Here is a 25,493-nt window from a genome sequence, read left to right on the forward strand (position 1 = left end):
TGCAGCTATATAACAGCCAGAAGAATAAATGTGCTTGCTGTGCCCTTCTAATACCCATGAAGAATTCATTTCGTTACCAGATATTATTTGGTGTAAAATGAAACACTTGTTTAGGACTGATCAGAAGAATGTTCATAAAGTATTTTTTGGCAGAAAAAGACTGTTGTACTTAAATCATTTTACCATGATCTGTTATCATTTTTAAGGAAAATTCCCATAGTACAGAATTAAATACATATGAAAAAGAGTACATTTTTAAAAAATCATCATAGAAATAAACATTTTATGCTACACTTTTTTTTCTTTCCTATTTCATTTATTCTCAAATATTCATGCTTTTCAGTGCAACACAAAAAGATTGCTCTTTGACATTAAAAATAAGAGTGAATATTTTTGGCTACCCAGCATGTCACTCTTCACAGGATAAGGCAGATATTCTAAGAGCAGATATTCAATATTGCAGAAAATCAATCATTTTAAGACATTAAGCAGCATCTCACAACTCTGATCTCTCTTCAAAACATAGAAATGTGGATGAAATCTCAGTGTTTCTTTACATTCAAAGATGAATGGGTGTCTGGAGAAAGATAAATGAGGCTGCAAATGATTTCAGATATTTTTGTAAATTTGAATTATAATAATATAATTGAAGAAAGAAGATCCTTATGCAATGGATTCTGGATTTCCAGGTAAATTAGAATCATAGAACCACAGTATATCCTGAGCTGTAAGGGACCTATGAGGGTCATCAAGCCCAAGTCCTGATTCCACATCGGGCAACCTAGAAGTTACACCATGTATCTAAGAGTGTTGTCCAAACACTTATTGAACACCTACAGGCTTGGGGCTATGACCATTTGTTCCAGTGCTTGACCACCCTCTCAGTGAAGAACTTTATCCTAATATCCAATCTGAACTTCCCCTGGCACACCTTTAAGCCATTCCGTCACAACCTATCAGCAGACACCAGAGAGAGGAGATCGTAGAATCATAGAATAAATTCTGTTGGAAGGGACTTTTAAAGGTACCTTTCTAGTCCAACCCCCCTGCAATAATCAGGGACATCTTCAACTAGATCAGGTTGCTCAGAGCCCCGTCCAACCTGGCCTTGAATGTTTCTAGGGATGGGCCATCTACCACCTCTCTAAGCAACCTGTCCCAGTGTTTCACCACCCTCACTGTAAAAAAATTCTTCCTTCTATCTAGTCTAAATCAACCCTCTTTCAGTTTAAAGCCATTACCCCTTGTCCTATTGGAACAGGACCTGCTAAAAAGTTTGTCCCCATCTTTCCTTTCCCCGCTTTAAGTACTGAAAGACTGTAACAAGGTGTCCCTGAGTCCTTCTCTTCTCCAGGCTGAACGACCCCAATTCTATCAGCCTGTCTTCGTAGGAGAGGTACTCCATCCCTCTGATTACTTTTGTGGCCCTCCTCTGGATGCCCTCCAACAGGTCCATGTCTTTCCTGTACTGAGGGCTCCAGAGCTGGACACAGTACTCCAGGTTGGGTCTCACCAGTGTAGAGTAGAGGGGCAGAATCACCTCCCTGAACCTGCTGGCCATGCTTCTTTTGATGCAGCCCAGGATACAGTTGGCTTTCTGGGCTGTAAGTGCACACTGTTGGCTGATTTCCAGCTTTTCATCCACCAATATATCCAGTACCTTCCTCTCCACTTCCCCTCATGCAGAAGTTGTAGACAGAATAGGGTCACCTCTCAGTCTCCTCTTTTCAAAGCTGAACAAACCAAGTATCCTCACCCACTCCTAATAAGTCTTTCCCTCTAGTACTTTCACAATCTTTCTTGCCCTTCTTCAGATACAGTTTAATACTTCTATATCCTTATTATATTGTGGAACCCTAAACTGCACACAGTACTTGAGGTGAGGCTGCACCAATACGGACTGTAGTGGGACAATCACTACTTTTGACAAGTCAGCAATACTGTGCTTAATGCACCCCAGGATACAGTGGGCTCTTTTGGCTGCCAGGGCACATTGTTGACTCATATTGAACTTAGCATCAACCAAAAACCCCAGGCCCCATATATAGTATGTTTTAATATTTCATTACAAGCACCGATCACCAAATAAACTTTTTAATATACAATAGTACAACATCTTCTTTTTCAGTGGGAAAAACATCAAGTAAGGTTTACTTTCCAATAAATACTATCTGGCATTCTTAACCTGTTTGTGCCCTTTTCGCCTGAATACTACAGAGACCAGCCATCTACCACAGTTTATCCAAGTAAGCAATTGTTCTTTCAGATGAATTGCTAGAATTTGAAACACTGTCTAGGGGCTTGTGGGAGAGCTATTTAAGAGAGTGGAATTGTAATCCAGACGGGTTTTTTTTCTGAGGCAAATATATGTCATTTGGTCAGTGGATAACAGAGACTGCAAATGTATTCAGTTTTCAGATTTTTGCAGCACTGAAATGTAAATATCAGGAGAAGCTGATGTGCAAACATGATTTAATTCATCCTCGATTTAAGACATCCAGGTGTGAAATGAGTAGCAGTGCATTATGGTTAATGATTTCACTGCAGTATAGGAATCCCCTCAGCAGGAGGATGGTTATTCTGTTTTACTTCTTTAGATAAAAGCTGTCCAAAGACTCCAGACAAGGAAAAGTTTAAATGTAGCCAGGGAGAAATATAAGTAGAGTACTTCACAGTAAATACAAAGAATCTGTGATCATTCAATAAAGAAATAAAATCTCTCTTCATTGCAGCTCCTCACTTTACAAAGGGTTTTTGTTTCTATTTTTAAGTCCCTGTAAGCATTCTGACCATTATTATTGTTATTTTTATTATTTTTGTTATTATTATTCTCTTTTCTATTGTACTTTTCTTATCTCTCAGTGTCTGCCATTAGAAGGCAAAACTTTTCTGGCACATATGTTCATTTTTCACATACATCACCGACTGCTATACAATGAGGATTTCACTTGATTTTTGTCCCAGTGCCCCAGAATTGCACTTCATGCTTTCTCTGAGGCCAAAGACATCTAATGTCGCTGTGAAGTTTCAGCTGCTTTTTTTTCTCTGCTGTGGGGTTCTGCACACAGAAGATGTCCCTCTGGGGAATATTTTAGCGATTAATAATAAAGCTGTTTTACATCTTTGTGCTTTTATTTTTCTTTGATAATAATTAGCAAGACAGGGAAATTCTGTACTAGGCTTGATCTATAAACTTCTACTGCAGTGTCGTTCTGCGCAGCAGCAGTGATAGGAAAGCTTCACATGAAAGGGGAACAACAGAGGCGCAAACGTGTTGTGCAGTTGACCGACTGTGAAAGCCTACACTGGGAGAGGGATCCCTCTTCTCCAGCTGGTGATGTGGTTGGTCACAGACCACGGGACAGGAAGCCCTACTTCTTATAGCCTTGCATACATAGTGAAAAAGAAATTTGTGTTCATAGGTGCTCTATTGGTACCTATGATTTCAGTCATGCAATGCTGTTTCCTTCAGCATGTCTCATGGCACAGAATTTGATGAGATTAACTGTGATTCATTAAGTACATTTTCCAGAATGAGCTTTATTAAAAAAAAAAAAAATGTTTTCCCTAGATTTGTTTGAGTTTACCTTTTATTGTTAACAAAAAGGTATCCAATATACATGACTGGCTATCCTTAATGTGCCTCCTACATTTCTAAACTTCTGTCTTTTTTCCAGCTTCTCTCATTCAGTTATTATATCTGTTTAATCCTTTCTTTTCTCTGAAGAATCCCTTTTCCTCCAGCCCTTTAGAGATTATTATTGAATCTCTGTATTTCTATGTGGCCATTTTGCAAGGGTGCTGAAAGCTGAAGGTACTGTTCAAGGAAAGAATATATTGCTATATTTCATTTTCTGTCTTGTCTTTGTATTGTCCTAGTTTACAAATTCTACATCCCACTGAGCTGCCCACCAGCTGTTTAGATCTTCTGGTTTTTTCTTCTAGGAGATTGCACAACTAATTAAAATCTGTCAAACTAGTTTGTGTTAAAAACAATTGTAGGACTGAATGAACTTGATATTTTAAGTAGTTCTCATGCTTCCACTTGTCCAACAACTATGTCTACTTGCTGAAGGACTTTTATAAAATAACATGAAAGAGGTATCATTTTGGTTAATAAATTTAGCTTTCAATTTCCAGTCCCTTCCTCAAAGTTGTGTGTTCTTCAGATCCTACCAAAAAAAAACATAGCTATGAATTTTCTAAGTAATGAAACACTATGCAAATAAGGTCTCAAAACACGCAGCTTAAAATTTTGTGCAGATAAAAGTGCATTTGATTGCAACATACTTTACCTGAACTTACTTTGGAAGCCACTTTTAGAGCACGGTTTTACAGTTGCAAATAATTTCACCTCTGTAAAATAGAAATGCCAGCTTTAAAGATGTCTATAGAGTGATAGTATCAAGTACTGACACTTCTACGCTAATTATATAAACACCTGCCATGCAAACAATTCTGGAGATCCTCGTGCTGATTTGGTGTCATATACCCTTCAACAATAAGAAGCAGAGTGAAAAATGGCTAAGGACATTTAGTTCTTAGGAAAACAGGAAAGTTTTGGTGTAAGGGTACTGTCATTCAAATTAGAGTTGTAAATATGCTTAAAAGAAGTTACCTGCAACACTCTCGTTAATAAAAAACTGCTCTGCATCAGAGCTTTAGTGCATCTGATGGCCTAGGAAGTATTCATTCTGGGTTGATCAGCAAGAAGGGCTCATTATTATGTTAAGAAAGATTTGGGAATGGGGGCTAATCAGCCTGCCAAAAGTAACTTTTATGGTGAAAATATCTGTGTGTATTTCTGTACTTCAGCCCTTTAATTCCAGGTAAGCTGACCAGTCTATAAAGTGCTGGAGCATCATCTTTTATTTACTGGGAAAAAATCCAGGTTCTGGTGAAACCTTTAACTTTCTTCAACAGAGGGAGATATCCCTTGGTATTAAGCCAAGATATAGTCTGTTACTTAGCAACGAGTATTTAGGTTACAACAGTTTAGATCAATATATAAATAATATATTAATAAATACAGTAACTATATTTTATCAATAGATAAGTAATTGTGAGGAGATTGCACATAGAGTTGTACAGGTCCACACTGACAGCAGCCAAGCTTTTGTGAACTTGCAATGTGAATTGCTTATAACTGGGATGATCCCTGCATAGCTGATGGCATAGCAAGCTGGGCATCCAGTGACAGTCGGAAACTGAGTTTGAAATTACACCTTTCAACCCTGCCCTTTCCTGGCACTGCTTTTGCTATGCTACTAATAAAGTTCATATTGTCAATTCAGTCAATTTAGTCTGTTTTCATGCACCTCACATGATCCAACACATGGGAAATCTCTTCTGGCATCAGCCATGTGTATAGCGTTTTCCTTCCACAATTTATATCTTGACCTTCCCAGTCTCCAAAAGCTTTGTACCAAGCCAGGGTCCTCAGAATTAGGAGCAGCAAGTATTGACTCATTCTTTTGAGAAGGCTGGGAAAATACTCTTTCTTATAGAGTGAGTTGCTGACCCTTGACATGAGAGTAATACATAAAAGTGTTGATAAACTGAATTGATTCTTGAAACAATTAGTTCCACCATATTGCTGTGGCAGATTTGAACAGGACAAAAACTATTATCTTTCAGATAGGCAGCCGGAACATTTTTACCTCAGCATGAGATTTTATTTGTCTGACTCCACCAAGAGTGATGAAAAGAGGTGCCCAAAATCTAAATGTTTATAGTAGTATTAGAGTGTTATGAAGCAGTGTGAGAGAAAGGATTTGAAAACAAAATATATTTGGAAAAGTGAGATAATGGTTCATCTCTTTTTAAGAGGCATGAGACTGGGTTTACATAAGAAAAAAATGAAAGGCAATTCACTAAGATACTAGACAAACCTATGGTGCCAGTGCATTCTGAGTGCAATGTGTAGTTCTCGTCCTCACATCACTAAAAATGATGTATCAGAACCAAAAAATGCAGAGCAACAAGTAGAATCAGAGATATGAGACAGCTTTCATATCAGGAATGTCTGAAAAAAAATAGGTGTCTTCTTCCTAGAAAAAGGACAGCTAAAGCTATATGTGGCAGGGACCTGCAAGGCTGGGAGCAGAGGGAAAAAAAGATAATGATTATCAATTACCTTTTCCAGTATGAGCAGCTAGTGAAAACAACAAGCAGCAAGTTCAAACCAACATCTGAAAAGAAGAGACTTCTTTGCATGAGGTGGATATCATAGAATCATAGAGTTGTCTAGGTTGGAAGGGACCTTTAAGATCATTGAGTCCAACCATTAACCTAACACTGCCAAAACCACCACTAAACCATGTCCCTAAGCACCACATCTACCCATGTTTTGAATACTACCAGCAAGGGTGATTCAACCACTTCCCTGGGCAGCTTCTTCCAATGCTTGACAACCCTTTCATTGAAGAATTATTCCTGATATCCAATCTAAACCTCCCCTGGTACAACTTGAGGCCATATCCTCTTGTCCTATCGCTTGTTACTTGGGAGAAGAGGTCGACCCTCACCTGACTGCAACCTCCTTTCAGGTCATTGTAAAGAGTGATAAGGTCTCCCCTCAGCATCCTTTTCTCCAGACTAAACAATCCCAGTTCCCTCAGCTGCTCCTCACAGGACTTTTTCTCTAGACCCCTCACCAGCTTCGTTTCCCCTCTCTGGACACGCCCCAGAATCTCAATGTCTTTCTTGTAGTGACGGGCTCAAAACTGAACACAGTATTCAAGGTGGGGCCTCACCAGTGCTAAATACAGGGGAACAGTCACTTCCGTAGTCCTGCTCACCCCACTATTCCTCATACAAGCCAGGGTGCTCTTGGCCTTCTTGGCCGCCTGGGCACACTGTGGCTCATATTCAGTGAGCTGTCAACCAACATCCCCAGGTCCTTTTCTGCAAGGCATCTTTGCAGCCGTTCTTCCCCAAGCCTGCATGGGGTTGTTGTGACCCAAGTTCAGGACCTGGCACTTGGCCTTGTTGAACCTCAAACCTCATACCATTGGCCTCGGCCCATTGATCCCTCTGTAGAGCCATCCTACCCTCAGGCAGATCAACACTTCCACCCAACTTGGTGTTGCCTGCAAACTTACTGAGGGTACATCCAATCCCCTCATGCAAGTCGTTGATAAAGATATTAAACAGAACCATCCCCAATTCTGAGTCCTGGGGAACACCACTTGTGACCAGCTGCCAACTGGATTTAACCCCATTCACCACCACCCTTTGGGCCCAGCCATCCAGCCAGTTTTTCACCCAGCGAAGCATACACCCATCCAAACCATAAGTAGCCAGTTTCTCCAGCAGAATGCTGTGTGAAACAGTGTTGAAAGCTTTACTAAAGTCCAGGTAAACAACATCCACAGTCTTTCTCTCATCCACTAAGTCGGTCACCTTGTCATAGAAGGAGATCAGGTTAGTCAAGCAGGACCTGCCTTTCATGAATCCATGCTGTCTCAGCCTGATCACCTGGTGATCACCTACAGCAAAAATTGGACAAAATGATGAGGAAAATCCACAAAGACATGTCAAGAAAAGAACATCATCATCCTCTCAGGAAGTCTTCTATGCATGACTTGTTGGAGGCTGTTCTTCTAGTAATGTCCAGGCATTGTTACTGCCTACTGTCAGAGACGGGACTCATACAAGACAGACTAGTTTTTCAGCCCAGTATGGTCATTCCTACTTTCTTCTGTTGAATCACACAAGTATTTTTGAGTAGCTGATACTTTATTCATGTTTTTTACACTTCAAGTATACTTATATACATTTTGCATGTAAATTCTACATCAGTGTAGGGGAAGGATAATTCTCCAAAGTTGGACAGCAGTGTCATCCATGTAACAAGGTTGTTTAGTTATATTCAGGCATATTTCATAGTTTCATTAAGTCAGTGGGATCATTTCTGTATAAAATGAGTGGAAGCAAAATGTGAAGTTACTAAAAAAAATTGAAAAATACAACCCTTCTCAAAAAAAAAGTCACAGCAATCAAATATGTTGTTGCTAATTTAGTAGACTGGCAATAGGAGAGCTTCCTAATATATATAAATGTCATTGTCATTGAATGCCTGGCAATTTTGAAAAGGCAGAAAGAGTCTCTTGTCAATGAAGCAGGAAAATGACAAACTCGATTTAAAGCAAACTGGTCAAAAACTGGTTGTGTGAAAACAAATTATTACTAAAGAGGTTAAAAAATATTACAGCCTACACCCGGCACCTGATTAGAAGGGTATTCATCAGAATGAAGAATGTCATACTTTTTCTGTACGAATATTTATCTCTGTGCTTAGCAACACATGCAAATGGGATGGAGTTATAAAAATCTAACTTATTTAGCATATTTATTTCTTTAGATGTTACAGAATAGACTTTGTTTTCAATTACCTTCACAATTACTGATATGTACTTCTCTACTCACTGTTTATAAAACCCTAAGGCTGCCCAAAACCAGTGTGTAATGTTCTTCACTTCAGTCAATGAGCTTTAACAGAAACCAATGCATTTTAACTGAATTTTTGTTTATCTCAAGCAGCACATTTTAATGAAATCAATACATTCTTGCTGAAAGCTTCATGAATCCATTGGAAAGAATACATTTTTACTGAAACCAATATACAGTTTTATAATGTCTGTATGTTTTAGTGAAAGCATGGCAATACATTTTAGCTGAAACCAATATGTTTCTCCAGGGCTGATACCAATGAAACCTTATTTTACAGTGAAACCAATGCATTCTTACTGAAACTAATATTCCATATTCCTGAGCCAACACTGTCAGACTAAATGAAAGTTATGTTTTATTTTAGTGCAGAAATTACATACTTTCAAGATTATCTTAAGACAAGGAGTTTTGCAAAGCTTATATTTTAGTATGCACATAAAATAAGAAGCATATCATAAGAAGTCATTCCTAGATAGATCTATCTCTTTGGTTTTACAGTTTATGTAGTCTTGCAACATATATGCATTCTATCAAATGAGTAATGATATAGATAGGAGTTTATTTTCATTCTCAATAGACTTTCACTAAATCTTTTTTTCCACTTTATATGCAGACTGACTTAAAATAAGTCAGCATTATGGGTGATTTACACTTCAGAGCAGAGGAACAGAACAGTGGTTAATGATTTTATTGTAGACTAGATGTGATTCATTATGCAAGAATTTTTTGTAAGAATTGTTTTCAGTACATCAGTTTTGGTATTTTTCTTGACATTTTGACTAAAGATGTGCTGATCTGCATTACTTAGAAATATTTTGAGTAGTCTGGTACATGTAGTTAATGATTTGTGATCCTTCTAAGTGTTTTAATCGATGCAATTAATGTGAATTAGAAGGCTCCATCTGAATTTCAACAGATCTGAAGAAATGCATAATCTGCTTACAATTTAGATACAGTTTTCCTTTCTTTGTCTTTTCAGCATAAAGAGATAAAGTAGGCAGAGCAAGAAAACCAGCAATACAGTGACTTTCAATAAAACTGTTTCAGCATTACATGATACAGCACAGAACCACAGGGCTGTTAAACGAAAAGAACCAATTTCATACAATTACTGTTCTCACCACAAGCATATCAAAATATTATTTTCCGTTAAACCAAATATAGCATAATTTCCTAATGAAAATCCAATTGTGATGAAAGATTAAAGGTATTTACCATAGTTCAGTAAACTAAAAAATGAGCTGTTTCACTGCAATACATTACAAGCTATAAGTCCAGATCTTAAATCTGATCATTTGCAAACCGAAGATGGCAAACAGTTTCCCCCATTCCCATAGAAAATGTATTGAAATTCTTCAGTGTTAATTGGCTCAGAGCTGTAATTCATTTCCTTAAGATGACCTCGACTGAGGAAATATCAGGGGTTTTTCCATTACAGTATCCATGACTGACCCCACTCTTCATGAGTTCCTTGCTGAAATACCAAAGACAATAACAAGGAACACGGAGAACTCCCAGTTCACCAGCTCCAGTTCAGATTCCTTACTGCCCTGATGGCACCCTGATATTTCAGGGACTAAGGAAAGCATAGCTTTGCCATAGGAAAGTTTGCTTTGCCAAGCTTGCCAGTTTACAGAGGTGACCTACTTACAATCCTTACGAAAACAAAATGGACATGTTATCTCTGAAGTTATGCCTAATCACATCTTCAAAAAATTTCTTTCCTACTAATGATGTTTGAGAAATAATGAATAAAATGTAAATGCAATAGAAAGTCAGAAGGAAAATGCAATATTGAGGAAAATATATAGTCCAATTAAAATGATTAGCATAGAAAATGGTAGTCTCTACTCCTACTGCAGCTGCTCACTGAATGGTTTTCTTCATGTACAATAGGTTGCCCTGGGGGCAATTGATCCATTTCCAGAAAGTATAATCATTGGTTTCCAAAGAATCTAAAAGACAAAGTGTAACAAGACCATGCACTATACTAGTATTGGATTTTACCTCTCCTCATTATTTAGACCCCTCTAGCAATTTTCCCTTAATAAGTTCCTATAGTGCTCTGCTGGATTCCTTTCTTCTATAAGATATTTTATTCTTCCAAATGAATATGGTCCACTCATCGTAACATGACTTCTACACCACCTCTTTCTAATTACTGCTCTTGGTGTCATACTGTTTCTTGCAAGCATTCTAGAATAGGTGTCATTCGTATATTTATTTTAGAATCTCGCACAACGAGGAAGGATAGTATTGCTCAATTTCATCCTTTTCTGTGCTATTATTAGAACATACTTGATTTTGAAAAAGAATTAATGTTGAAGTATAATCTTACCACAAGTAACTATACACCAGATAATTAAATGCAGATGAACTAAAACCAAAGCAGGAAAAAAAATTATAAGAGAAACAAACAGGTTTAAAATTCATGGATACTTTTAAGTGCATTTAATAGCAACCACAGGAAATTGGGAGTCTGGTTTCCATAATTACATTAAGTTTACTTTTAATATTACTGGTTTGTAGTGCTGACATTCAAACCAGGTTCAAAGTCTTGGTTGATCAAGCACAGGATGTATGAGCACTTTATGTATACTTCATGGATGTAATACAGAGGACGTGATAAAGATCATTAATAGGATATATGGTCAAAGCCTCCTGTCCTCATTTTAACTAAACTATCTCAACAAAAATAAAAAGGTATAGAAAAAAAAATATGAGATCTATTTAGATCTGCAGGCTCTTGCCTTTAGCTTACAGATTCAAGCATATTGTACGTAACAACAGAAAGATTAGAGGTGATGTGATCATGGCCCTTAAAAGTCAACTCAGGGAATAGGTTTGTGGTAGGTACTATCTTGCACACCAAGAAGCAAGGAGATTCAAATGTGTGAAACTTCATATTAAGTGTGAAATGAGGGGCGGGAGGAATAATCCAGTGAAATGTAACAGTTAAACTGAAACAGTTCATCCAGGAATCCAATTCTCTGTGTATTGAAGTTTTTCATGTGTCAGCGAAGATAGTCCTCTATCTTGACAGGGAGAACGGAAGTGATAGCAATATGTCTGTCTTCAGATCGCAGGCTATTTTACACAGAAGTTCAATTTAGCAGACATACTGGTTTCTCTTGTTGATAAAAATCAACAAAATTCCACAAAATATACTTGTTAAGAATTGTAATCCAACACTATTAAGATTCAGAGAAGGAAACACTACAGAACAATATTTAAGACGTACCTGGATATAATGAAGATGGAGGGAAACCAAGTATCCAGACTGTTTCATGTTGCATTAAAATTAACATTTAACTTTGAAAAGTTTTCTGTATTTACTTCTAAGACAATAATTAGATATTTTTTTAAGTATGGTTGTCATTTGGGATTATGTTTCTGAAGTCGATAAAAGGAAAAACTTAAAAAATAAAAGACGCAGGAAACCTTCCTTACCTTATTACACATAAGGGTAGACTGACCCGGTTCATCAGCAGCTTATAACAGCTACAACCTTAGCTCCTTAGCCATAAATGCTCTTCCAGACTCTGCTCCTCATCACAAAACTATTTACTTTCCTGTCATTAGTTACAATATCCTCACTCTTTGATGCTCACAATGATTCTTCTCCTGAAGACCAACTATTTTAAGAGTCAGAAATTTCACCTGTTCTCTCTCTTCTGCATTTTTCTTCCATTAACTGCTATAGCACTCTGATCCAAAGGAAAATATACTTCATTCCTACATAGTTCATGCCTAGTTCAAAGCTAAAGTAAAGACCTCCTGGAAAAAAATAGAGACCAGTAACAGCAAAAAGAACACCAGCAACTGTTATTATTTTCAAAAGGGAGAGATCCCTTCACGTTGTCCTCTTCTATGTCAGCCAATATCACTGTCCTTCATCAGTTGTCATATTTATGCCACAAATAGCCTCTAAAACACTATCCGCTTTTGTTTCTGCCCCTAAAAAGGCTTTCCTGGCTGATAAGTAATCAGGAACAGCACTCACCCGGAAAAGTAGCTCCCAAAATCCTAGTTAAGTAATTGCTACATCACTAAGTAATATCATTGCTGCTATGTTGTTTTGCAGAAATTAGATTCAAGGCAAAGATCATGTGATGCAAAATGTGTGGATAACAGGAGTAAAGGAAATAATGATATCTCAGATGCACTTGTGAAAGCTTTCTGCAAATACAGTTTATTGGCCTGGGCTTGAATGGATAAATACACCATCCCTGGAGGTGTTCAAGGCCAGGCTGGACGTGGCCTTGGGCAACCTGGTCTAGTGGGAGGTGTCCCTGCCCGTGGCAGGAAGGTTGGAACTCGATGATCTTTAAGGTCCTTTCCAACCTAAACCATTCTATGATTCTATGATTGTACAGTTATGACTGACTGAAGTCATATAAAGAAAGCTAATGCCATAAGTTTAGAAACCCTCTTTTCAGATTATCAAAGACACAACAGAACTGCTACTCCTAAGTTGCTCCTCTGTGAAGCATGTAGATTTGAAAGTTATCTGGCAGGGAAAAGAAAAATTGCACAGGTAAATATAAAAATACCTTAAGCACTGCAAACAGAGTTTGAGAACTAAATTAACTACCACCTGTAATAATGATGCATTGTGCTTTATTAAAAATGCTGAGCATTTCATATCCCACAGAGTCTTTTCTATTAAGGTACTAGCACTGTAACAGCGCTCTCCTCCTAATAGTAAAATTGCTTTAAGTACTCAGCATGTTCACTGGGGGATGTTCATGCAAAGGTATGTCTAAAGTTGCTCTGATAAGACAAAGCAGTCTTTGTCAGTAATTAAAATCTCTGTTAAAGGTTAAACGTAACTCTTCTTAAAATCAGTGAAAATATTTGCATCACTTCAGAAAGTCCTGTATCCAGCCAGAAGTGATTTACGTTATCTTCTTCCTCTTAATTTCTGACGGATGCTCCATAATAAAAACAGGCACATGGTATTGTGTCCCATGTGGTACACTGAGAATTCTCTGACATTTCCTGTTCACAGAAATTGTCCCCAGTTGAAACGCACTTTTCAGTTATTTGGTCCCTGTATAATGTCATCTGTGTGCATCTAAGACTCAGAAAAATTTGCTAGCTGGCAAACCTGGTGACAAACAAATCAATGATTTTCATTTTGCTGTTGGCATGCCTGACAGGATACGTGACTATCGGATGTCAGATTCTTTTTAGACCTGGTTTATTGATCAAGTCTATCCAGAACATTTAAAGCCTTCTCTTGTGTTTTGAAGTATATAGAAAATGTCTTGCTGCTCAAGGTTCCACAGAAGCTGAGTTATTCATTTTCACTTATCATTAGTGTCCTTACTGGCAGCTGTATGGTAATCATGTCTCTTCCTTTCAACCAACTTCTGTCAAATATCCTTTCTCATACCTATAAGCATTAAATATTCTCATGCAGGGCTAGTAAAATGTTCTGAACAAGGTACTTGGGGTTGCTGTTAATAACCATGTTGTACAGAACTTTCCAATATGTCCTGAAGAACTAAGAATATTGTTCTAAGAACAAAGGAATGGACTGACAATCCTCGATTAGCTCCTTCATGTTAATTCACAGGTTTTGTTCAGGGTAATATTTTATGCTTTGTCTCACTAGAGAGTAGAATCTGAAACACTTTTGACATCCCAGCCCTCTGGCGTTTCCATTTTATGTCAGATATGTGGCCTACCCAATTCTGTTATTCTTTAAATACACGGTAAGCTGCAGTCTGTCAATCAGTCCTGCATCTAGCAAATCACTTGTTTGTCATGGGATTTCATGAAAAGACCTGAGCCTATAGCAGCAATCTGTATCTTTTATGCTTTACCTGATTGACTTGGTATTTCAGAAAATGATCTAAATTTCCAGTAACCACCTCTACTCCTGCAACATGTACTTAATCAATAGGACCCTGAAGAACAACATGGATTGTATAACATAGTCAATTCACTCGTGCTGGTGTGTGACCTGAGAATTGTCTGGGTCTGCACATCACTTCTTCACAAGAGTTAGGGATGGCATTTAGGCATATGGGTTCTCTGCCTTTAGCATACTGTGTGCACGTCCTTACTGTTCTGTAACTTATTGCTGTCTTGGCAGTCTCTGACAAAGATGAATTCAATTGCTTCTGTGCCCTAATTTATTTCCAGGAGCGTATACAGGTCTGTTGCCAGTGGAAGGATCATACAGACTGTCTGTGAATCAGAAGAGCTGGGTCATTCCTTGTTCTCAACTAGAATGAAACCAGATTTCAAAATTTTTAAATCCTTCAGAAAAGAGGGGTTTTTTTTCTTTCTCTGTATGCCTCTAGGAACTAACACTGGCTTTTCCCAAATATTTTTATAAGTAGAATTTGGTTTTCTGACTCTTCACAAAAAGCAAATAAATATGTACCATGACAAAGCAGATTCTGTGTTAGATTCACATGAATGCTTATAGAGTATGTAGTGCAGATCACTTGGATTGGTTCTGCATTTTAATGATGCCATCAGATCTTCATTTGAAAAATAAATACAATTATGATAGCTAGAAAAAGAATAATCTGAGTTGCAGTCCAGCTCTATGATGATGACTCTGTTATGGTTGTGTTCCTTGCCCTGTAGTAGGAACTAAAGTCATAGAATCGTAAAATAGTTTGGGTTGGAAGGGACCTTTAAAGGTCATCTGGTCCAACCTCCCCTGCAATAAGCAGGGACATCTTCAACTAGATCAGGTTGCTCAGAACCCCATCCAACCTGATCTTGAACGTTTCCAGGAATGGCGCATCTATAACCCTTCTTGACATCAAAAGGGTAAAGGTAATCAAAGTCATATAGATATACAAGGATATCTGTGGAAGTGATTAGCAGCCAACAAAGTCTACCACTTGTAGTGGCAGACCTACAAAATTACTCATTATATGCTTTTGCATTGTAACAGGATACTGAAAGAAGTGAACAATTTCCCCACTTCCTCTTCCATGTATCCATTAACTCACTTGTGAGAGGAAGGACATATTAGGTGAACTAGTATTTGTGTGGCTTTGGTGCCACCTGAAAGAGGTTATGCAGCTTTCTGAAAACCCAGAGTGCAAATAGAGTGATATGGCGTTCAGCTTCTGTATGTTATATATTTTTACTGCACAAATGGAGATGCTGAGGTTTTCAGGGTGACAGTTTTAGAGCTAGGCACACCCTATATTTGGGGCACAAGTCCTTTGGAAGCTGCCCCGATGCACGGAACTCACCCCTGATGCTCCATCCTGAGGATGCTCATCCTAGTCAATAACTCTCCAGTTCACAATGACATGTTTGCTAAAGCAGGCAACAATGGAAAATCTTAGTTCAAATCTCATGCTGCTCTTCGTTTCCTATTCACCATTGAAGAATTATTTTCCTTAAGAGTCATAAATGTTCAGATTTCCCACAGTGCAGTTTTGTTGCATAGACAAAAAGACGTAAATTTCTGTCTGGCTGACCCTGCTAAAAGAATTATCAGTAAATGAAAGATCTGTTAAAAAAAAATTAAAACAAGAATTGCAACTTTGGCCCTGTGACTAACAAAGTTCTGTATATGGGGATATATATGGGGATATATACACATAAACATACATCCATGTACCAATATATAAATGTACATGTGTCAACATATATAGAGAGATATACACTGAAGGTAAGTGTCTAAGAATCAGATTTTTTTTTAATATTGTGAGGGGACAATATATATAAAAATGTAATGTCTCTGTGATACTGCTTCCCAAACTCCAGATTTATTTATCTAAATTCCTGGGCCTGTTCTACGCTGTGACATCATGCCAAGTAAGGACATGACAAAAATGCAGGAGAAAAAAAAAAAGTGAAGATATGGAGTCTGATGGGTTTTAAATGCTTAATTTTCCTGAGTTTATAAAACTATTTAGAATAGTGGTGAGATAGAATTATGGTGAGGCCACATCTGGAGTACTGTGTCCAGTTCTGGGCTCCCCGGTTCAAGAAAGACAGGGATCTGCTGGAGAGGGTCCAGCAAAGGGCTACAAAGATGGTTAGGGGATTAGAACATCTCTCATATGAGGAAAGACTGAGGGACTTGGATCTTTTTAGTCTAGAGAAAAGAAGATTGAGGGGGGATTTCATTAATGTTTACAAATACTTCAAGGGAGGGTGTCCCGATCCAGTATTGGGAAAGTTTCGTTAAAAATAATCCCAAGGACGAGATTAAGATGCTAAAGTCGGTCAAATGTCATACAACCTTTTACTCAATACTTTTAACAAAGAATAAAGCATGGAGGAAAGGTGAAGGGAAGGCAAAGGGGGGAAAAGAAAAGGGGGTAAAGGAAGAAAATAAGGAAAGAGGGAGAAAGCTCACTACTACCACTCTGAGTTCAACAGTTTTTCTGCAGATTCTGTCCGAAGTCTCCAATCATTACACGCTTCATAGAGGCTGGGGTCCATGTGGGGCGGTGGCACACAGCAGGGAGGCGAGAAGGAACAAAAGAGGAGAAGAGAAGAGCGCCAAAAGGCGCATGCCTCTTCCTGCTCTTTTCACGCCCTTGGGCCCTGCGCAGGCACATGAGGTCGTTGCTTCCAAAACCGTGAAGAAGATGGTCCTCCCAGGAGGTGGCGGCCACAGTAGCAATGTCAGACAAAATTGCATCTGGTATTGGTTCTCCACAGAGGATGCCAGGGGGATGGGAACAGTCTTTTTTCAGTGGCGCCCAGTGATAGGACAAGAGGTAATGGGCACAAACTTGACCATAGGAAGTTCCATCTTAACATGAGGAGGAACTTCTTTACTTTGAGGGTAGTAGAGCCCTGGCACAGGCTGCCCAGAGAGGTGGGGGAGTCTCCCACTCTGGAGACATTCAAAACCCGCCTGGACGCCGTCCAGTGCAACCTGCTGTAGGTGACCCTGCTCTGGCAGGGGGGTTGGACTTGATGATTTCCAGAGGTCTCTTCCAACCCTGACCATTCTGTGATTCTGTGATTCTGTAATACAGTAACATTAGTAATTTAATGCATAAATTATATTCTGTTTTTTTCTTTTCTTGAAGAAATTATCATTTATTTCTTTCATCAAAGGCAAGCCAATGATTGGCATGCATTATTTTACTTGGGACTAAAAAAAATCATCTAACTTTTTAAGCAAAGGGACAGTTTATGTGTATGACATGAGTATGTGTTATACTGTACCTTCATTTCATTCTTCTGCCAGCTCTATTTTCAAATTGTCTCTGAATTTTCTTTATACTCTTCACTTCGTTTTTCTGGTTTTGCTTTCTCACTAAATTTATTCCTACTGCCCCTTGTCCATTTCAGTTTTTTAGCCTCTCTTTATTGAAATGAGAGCCAAGTGACAAACTCTGAGCTGCAATTTTGAAAGTATTTTGCTGAAAGGAGCTTGAAATTGGATAGAATTAGCTTATTTGTTCAGCATTGCAAAAGGACAAATACTAGTAATTCCTGAGCACTTCCAATTTCCATTTACTTCCAAGTAAATTTCACATATTCAGCAGGCACCCAGTGCTAGAGTTGCTTGGGAACCTCCCTAGAAAACATTTTCCAGGTCTGTGAGCAAAGTCATTGCTATCCAGACCTGAAGAAGCATCACTGTTGTGACTGCAAGTGTACAAAGTGTACAAAGAAATGGGTGGCATTAGCCTATGACTGATGAGCAGATAGAAAACAGAAAGGAAGTCTAGAATTACTATTTTTATTACATAGTCTAAAATAATTTATGCATTAAAATGATGCTTGTATAGAGCTTTTGATGTACAGGTCTATACAAGCCATGTGCAGTATTGGAGAGAGGAGAATGTGCATCCTGCTAAGCATCCAAATAGAGCAATAAGAATGTATTATATTAACTGAACACATGGTTCAACTAGTGCTTGGAGCCTTAGAGTATGCCTAGCTTATCAGCAAAATAATTAATCAGTTTACAAGTTCAGGAAAACTGTCAATAAGAGAATTCATGTCATAAAGGTACATGTAAAGAACTGACTAAAATCATGCCAAGGGAGAGCTGTATCTTGCATTCTGGCATATCAAGCTGCTGGAAAGTTCAACCCCACTGAGTGCTACTTGGTGTAGCACTCCACGCACTGTTCTTATTACCTTCAATGTTGTCCAGATTAAGGATTTCACAGTTCATATGTTCCACTCAGTTCAGACACAACTCTAGTTTCACAGGGTAGTAACTACTAACAGAAGCGAACCTTCTAATGGCAAGCAGGATTTTATAAGTGGCGAAGTTCCTTTAAAACTTCGCCTCAGCCTGTGCTGCTGGGTTCCTCTTCAGACCCCTAAATAAATGAACACATCTTCAGAGTTAACACACTGCAAGTCAACCTCATCATGTTTGTTAGAAGTCAGGGAAATCTGGAAATAGAACATTTTTCTTTAGGCCTAAATTGCAAAAGAGGATCCCAACTTTTTCAGGAGAGATTGCAAACATCTTTCTTCTACCTTTATGAACGCTTATAGTTCTTCATTTCCTGTTTCCAGAGGTACTCTCTCTTCTGCTGGTATATTCTCTTCCTTTACTATTTGTTCTGCAGTTGGATGATCTTAACATTTATAAGTCAAACTGTAATGATCAGATTTACTCTACTGGTTATTGTAAATTTCCTTATTAAAAGAGAGATATTTTATGCATACACAGCACCTTTTCAAATGACTACTCACAGGGTCATTATGGTGCTCCAAGTCCAGTGAGTCTGCTCTTCCAATATTTTGAATAGAAGCAACAAACAGACAGTGATTACTTAATTTCATAAAGAATTCTGTCACAATAGCTCTCTAAATATTTTAATTGAACTTTTAATTTCTTTGCGGTGTTCTGAAAGATTTCTTGAAGAGCTGCACAGGTACAGACCAATGGTGACATCCAGTGGTGATTTACATTTTGACTGTATTTGAGAATAATCGCAGAGGCAATGTAATGAGAGATTTCGTCACAGTTTTTTCTCTGGTGACAAAATCATCTCAGAATATTACTTCTACCTACATTTTGTTACTGAATAAGGAATAAAATTGGCAAGGTTTTTTCTTTATATTTTAAAACTTTTTTACTTCCTGCTTTATCTGCAGCGGTTTTTATTTTCTGTTCTGCATCACCCCTGGGAAAAGGCTAAATACCATCCAGCCTGCATGATGACAGCATATGGCTCCAAAGATCACAGGATATGGTTTGTTGAGGTCATCATTGCTATGCCAGATGTCATAACCAGAGACTATCATAGATAAACTAAAACCTGGTATTCAGCTACCTGTTTCACTTCTGATATGTGAAAGTCTCACCTTTCCCTCATTCAGGTTCTGAATTCAATGAGAACTCTGGAGGGTATGTGGTCTTTTCAATCCTAAATATTACATAATTTTAACACAGTAAGTGATCAGAATAGGCTGATATAGGTTTTATATCATACTTGCACTTCAAGAACTTCACACTGGCACTTCCTAATAAACTGCTATGGGATGATTAAGTTCAGAAATGTCAGGACTTCTAAAACTGCGTTTTCTGCAGACTCCAGCAGTATACCACTCCTCAGTAAGTGCTAAGAGGACACACTGTTTCTTTCTAATTTGATGCAATATCAAATAGTAGTCTTGAGCCTTGCATTCTAGAAACTACATCAAGTGCTGTTTTCATTGCTTTTGCTAGTTCTTGTCAGCGAATGATGAACTGTGTTACCACAAAGTCTGCACATTTAAACAAGTGAAATATTTTTCAGGTGTTTCAATGGTGTAAGCAGCAAATTGAATGCTGTCAGTGGTCATAGTGCATGGAAAGAAATAGCAGCCAGAGCCTGAAAACACAGGAGTGTAGTGATTGCATAGCTTAGGCTTCAGGAGTCTCCTTCCTGCACAGATGACCTTTTCAGCCTTCTCCTTACAGAGCAAATGTGACTCCGTGCACCTCTGCACCCACTCAATAGGTCCCTTCCCAAAGGTCTCACCCTTACAGCAGCACGGCATAACTGGCTGCAACACTTTCCCCTTTAAAATGTCAAAAAGAATCACAATGCTCCCTGTCTAATCCTTGGAAATTCATATTGCACTGCATAATTAGGCTTGAAATCAGCTACAGTGCTAAGCATCTCCATCTGTAATCATCTTTTGAAAAAGAACATAGCATAAATAGTTGCAGCAAAGGGTAATTATTAAAACCAAATTTCACAGGTTTTGTTTTGTTTTGTTTCTTTAACTTAGACAAGACTGTTAGGAAGCTTGCACTGCTAGGATGTCAGTCTGACTGAAAATGCATATAGAAATCATCCTGTATGCAATGTGCATGACAGTCATAGCTATTCCTCTTCTAGATTGAGCTGCAAATCAGTCACCTACTTGCAAATGGGAGATAGAGCCCAGTCTCTCCAGTGTCCAAGCACCAAACAAAATCTTTTTTAAGGAGAAAAATTTCCTTTTGTGAAAGCACAAGGGTCTCAGCAGGAGCTGTGAGAGGAAAGAAATGCAGTCCTTTATGTTTACAGGTAGTGTAAGAGTCAACCAGGTCACAAGGAGCACTCCCAGCCTTCACTGATGATTGCAAAACTGGGTAATGTACTACATTTCACATGGAGACATGGCCATAGTCAGCGAACACTCTGGGTCCAGTGACATCCAACATAGTCAGCTGACCAGTAAAATAATACTTAAATTCTCTATTTTTCTTTCATTGTGTTTAAGTATTAGTAACATAGAAACTTGAGACAGAAATGAATGTTGTATAAAGCTGTCATGCTTTAGGCCAAACCGGCCATCAGGTGAGTGACAGATACTCCCCTCTACCCCTCTTCAAAGAGTGAGGCAGAGGAGGGAAAAGGAGACTTATAAGTTTAGAAGGAACTAAACTACTTTAATGAAATATTAATAATAAAATTAAAATAAAATCATGAAACATATACAAAACCATATCAAGCTCCCAGGATGATAATCACGTCACTGTCTGGCACTGGGGAAGTCCCAGACTGGACGCAGTGACAGACAGGAGCTGGATTCCAGATCTGGATTCACGATCGGGATCAAAGGCAGACAAACAGACAGAATCCTCCTCAGGTGCCAGCCACTGAAGAAAAAGAGCTGACCCTTTGATGCCTCAGCTTTTACACTGACCATGAGGCAGATGGGATGGAATACCCTGTTGGTCGGTTTTGGGTCCCCTGTCCTGTCCACTCCTCCCCACAAGTGTGACCCCTCTTCACTTTTCTGCTTCCAACCCTCCAACGGGGCAAATAACAAAGTTATCTGGCCTTAGGTGTTATGGCAATAAGTATAAGCAAGAGACTCTCTGCATGCCATGCCTGGGCATCAACTATAAACACAGGTCTTATCATTCTGAGAGCGAACAGTGTCTGCAAAATATGCTGCCAATTTCAGTAGTTAGAACAGGCCCAGCTAAGAAGTAAATTTACTGAACAGAATTGGTCCTGTTTTACCTCAAACCAGGACATTAGCAGATTAACAGACAGAATAAATCACCACTTTTCATAATGTTCCTGGAGGAAACTACCTGAAGAGATACATAGAAGTGATGAGAAAGCATAAAATCCTCTGTGGAAGGCTTAGAACATTTTTACTAGCTCTTGATTAATGCTATGGAAACACCTGATCAAATTTGTCTCATGAAGATTAGAAGTTAGAGTCCATGATGCCCTGAAATAAAGTGTTACCTTCTGATGGCTTAACTGCTGGAAATCTGTTCTTTATTCTAGACTGAATACCCCTTATCTCTGCTTTCAGCTTCCCTGTATAGAACTTCATTACATCTTTTTCCGCTGTATTAAATAGCCATCTGCCAAACAAAATCTGTTCCCATATACCTACCTGGAAACAGTGGCCAGGCTGGTTTTACCCATCTCTTGAGTAAATAATTGAGATTGAGCTTGTTTTCATGAGGCAGGTTTTTCATACCTCAGCTCGTTCTCCTCAAGCACCCCTAATTAACCTTTCATGAAAAAATTAACTGTCTGTTCTCAAAGTATGTGCATTCATTTTTCCCTGAGAAAAAACATTTTCTGAACATTTTCAACAATAAAAATTAATGAGAGATAGTGGGCAATTGTAATCAGAATCACTCACTACAGAACTCAATTCATTAACAGAAGACATAGCATAGAGCTGCAGCATAGAGGAACTGAATTTTGAAGTAAAAGCATTTTATCATATTCTACAAAACATGCTGAACAGCAACATGGCTGCTTCTTTTGCTTTAAAATGGTGGAATATTGGGCCAGTTTCAGTGCCTGGATATTCCATGGCTAGTGTCTATCTAAAATAATAGTGTGGAGTTCCATTTTTGTTGCCCATGAAATTCCCCTCCAGGCTGAAGTGTAGTTGTAGTGGTATGCATGCATGTCTGACCATCAGAACGTTAGATCCCTGGGGCAACTAGCAAAGCCTTATGCTGTACTCTGCAGCTAGCAGAGCGTAAAGGGGGTTAGGGGGGTGGGGAGGAGGGGTTTCTAGCAGAGTTACTATCATGTGGTTTAAATGGATCTGGCATAATCTCCAAAACCTCCTTATAGCATTTTATCCAGGGGAGATTCCTCTGGAAGCTAGAGAGGAGATACTTGAAATCACAGTGGCAAACTTCTGACCTTCCTTTACCTCTTTTGGTGAGTAATGGAAAATGGAAGCCAACAAATTTATGTCATGCAAAAGGGCAGCCCAAAATTCATGTACCATTTATGTCATATCTTGACGGTTGAAGACAGTACTTAAATAATACACAAACCCTCCTTCACCCAGTTTCCTTGACCACTGCAAATAATCTGCGAAAAAGACTATATGAAGTCCTAGAAAAGAGTGGTACATGGAAGACAAAGTAGCCCTTACACTATAAATCTTGGCTTTGTATCATGCTCTTTTCTCAAGCAGTGGTTCCAGACATGAAGAATCCACTCTCTGAAAAGAGGGAGCATAAGAAAATTTAAGTCCATGGTGACATCTTAATGTGCAATGGCCAAACTTACATGGACAAAGAAGAGAGGAAGAGACATTCAGCAAAGCACATCACCTTTCATTAGCCATCTAGAGAGGCTTTCTATAGCATTCAATGTCATGTGAAAAGGCACCACAATAGAATGCGTCCTAGAGATACAGCCCTATCTATTCTAATTATAAAGACCTTGACACGTTACCAGCAGGGGGTACATGAGCAAGAAAGCAGGAGCAAGCATAAGCCAAATCAGCATTTTCATATCCTAATGTTTTAAATATTCCTGCATAATCTTAAAAAGTAAGTGATATTGCAAAGTCAGTCTTGACAATTTTGTGACATTTTCAACATATGTCTTGTCAGGTATACTAAAAGCATAGGTGACAATTAGATATATTTCTTGTTTAATTCTGTGGTAGCTCAACACTTCTGTTTTTTCTAACAGGCTTTTCTAATAACCTTGCCTCTTATTTTCTTAACATCAGTTGTAGACCCTTGCTAGAACTGCTGAACATGTCATAGCAGCAGCATGACTTATTTTTCAAAGATCTGCTAGTGATGACATGTAAGCCTTATTAGAACAGACTTTCTGATACTCTCCTTGACGCTCTGGAGAGTTAAATGTTGCAGGGGCCAGTATCATGTGAGATTGTTTAAAGATAGTAAATTCTAGTAATGCACCAAAAGCAAAACTGTTAATTTAAGACCAAATGGTAATCCCATTTTTTGTACTGAGTAGAACCCAGCTCCACAAGCACTGCTTGTTAACTAAGGCACAAGATGAATGGAGGTTTCTGAACTGGGTTATAAGTAATCAGTTCTTGGTTTGGATTTTATGCTTATGTTGCACATTTGTTTTTATTTCTTTCCACAAGAGGGCAGTAGTGAACTATAAATGTATATTTTACCACCACTCAACACTGTTCAGATGTTAGTAAAATTATTTTTCTTGTGAATCAGATGTCGCACTACTAGAAGTCAAAATTATCCTCTGAAATTAAAAAAAAAACAAACAACCACCTACCTCTGTAATAAAATCTTCCACTCAGAAAGAAGCACTACATACAAGTTTTCAGCATATTTCAATTTGAACATGCTCAAGAAAGAGCCTGAAATGCTAGAAATCAGAGTTACATCAATGACTAAATAGCTTTACTCATGGTTCTACCAACCAACGACTTGTGTCATCATTTATTCTGTGCTGGATGATAGATTTCATTTGTTTTATTCTCATCATTACTTCATCTTCATGTTTAGATTTTTTATTTATCCTCTGCAAGGCTTTAATTTATTCCATCTATGTATCCTCCATATCAATTTATATGGCTCTCTTCTCATCTGTTTTTTTTTCCCCCCTTGTCTCAGTGTAGTTATTTAGTACTTTTTTATGGATCTTAAATATGTCTTGAATGATTGACTTGAGAGGAAATATGTGTGCATGTCTTCCCATGAAAAAGAATGGGAAGATTCTGTGAAATTTGAAATGGTAATTTTCTTCTTTTTTTTTTTTTTTTAACATTAGCAGGGACAGGAAACCGTTTTCCCACTTAGATCTGTTACAGTGTGTTTAACAATGAACAGATTACTCCTGTCATCTAGAGAAACTATATCAAAGGGCAATTCTTTACTTGAAGTTACTTCCATGGACTGATCAGATGGATTTTAAGCTCTTGAATAATGCTAACCTAATTCTGCATAATTCATTTTCTTATTTTCATGCTTATTATTGCTGTAAATACTATTATGACTGGGGTTATCCATACCTTTGATCTATATTCTTTGAAAATTAATCAGTCCAGGAATTTGAAATGAAAATTTTAAGATCTTGCCTTTAGTCCATCTCATTCCAACTCATTGAGAATTCTGTACCTTGAAAAAAACATGTAAGTGTTATAAAAGTTAAAGGTCTGTCGGCATCAGTAAATTTATGAGAAACCATATGGGAAAAAGAATGAAAAAGGAAACGTACTATACGAACTAAGTGAAAGAAAGTTTAAGAATGATGAATAGGCAACTCTTCAGTAATGAGTTGGAAGTGTTATTTTCACTTGATGTTTCATCTACTTTAAGCAAAACTTTTTCTTAAACAGTAGTTTCCAGAGAAATTCCTGAAAATTCA

Source organism: Charadrius vociferus, unplaced genomic scaffold, assembly GCF_000708025.1.
Source record: "Charadrius vociferus isolate BGI_N301 unplaced genomic scaffold, ASM70802v2 scaffold65, whole genome shotgun sequence".
Lineage (NCBI taxonomy): Eukaryota > Metazoa > Chordata > Aves > Charadriiformes > Charadriidae > Charadrius > Charadrius vociferus.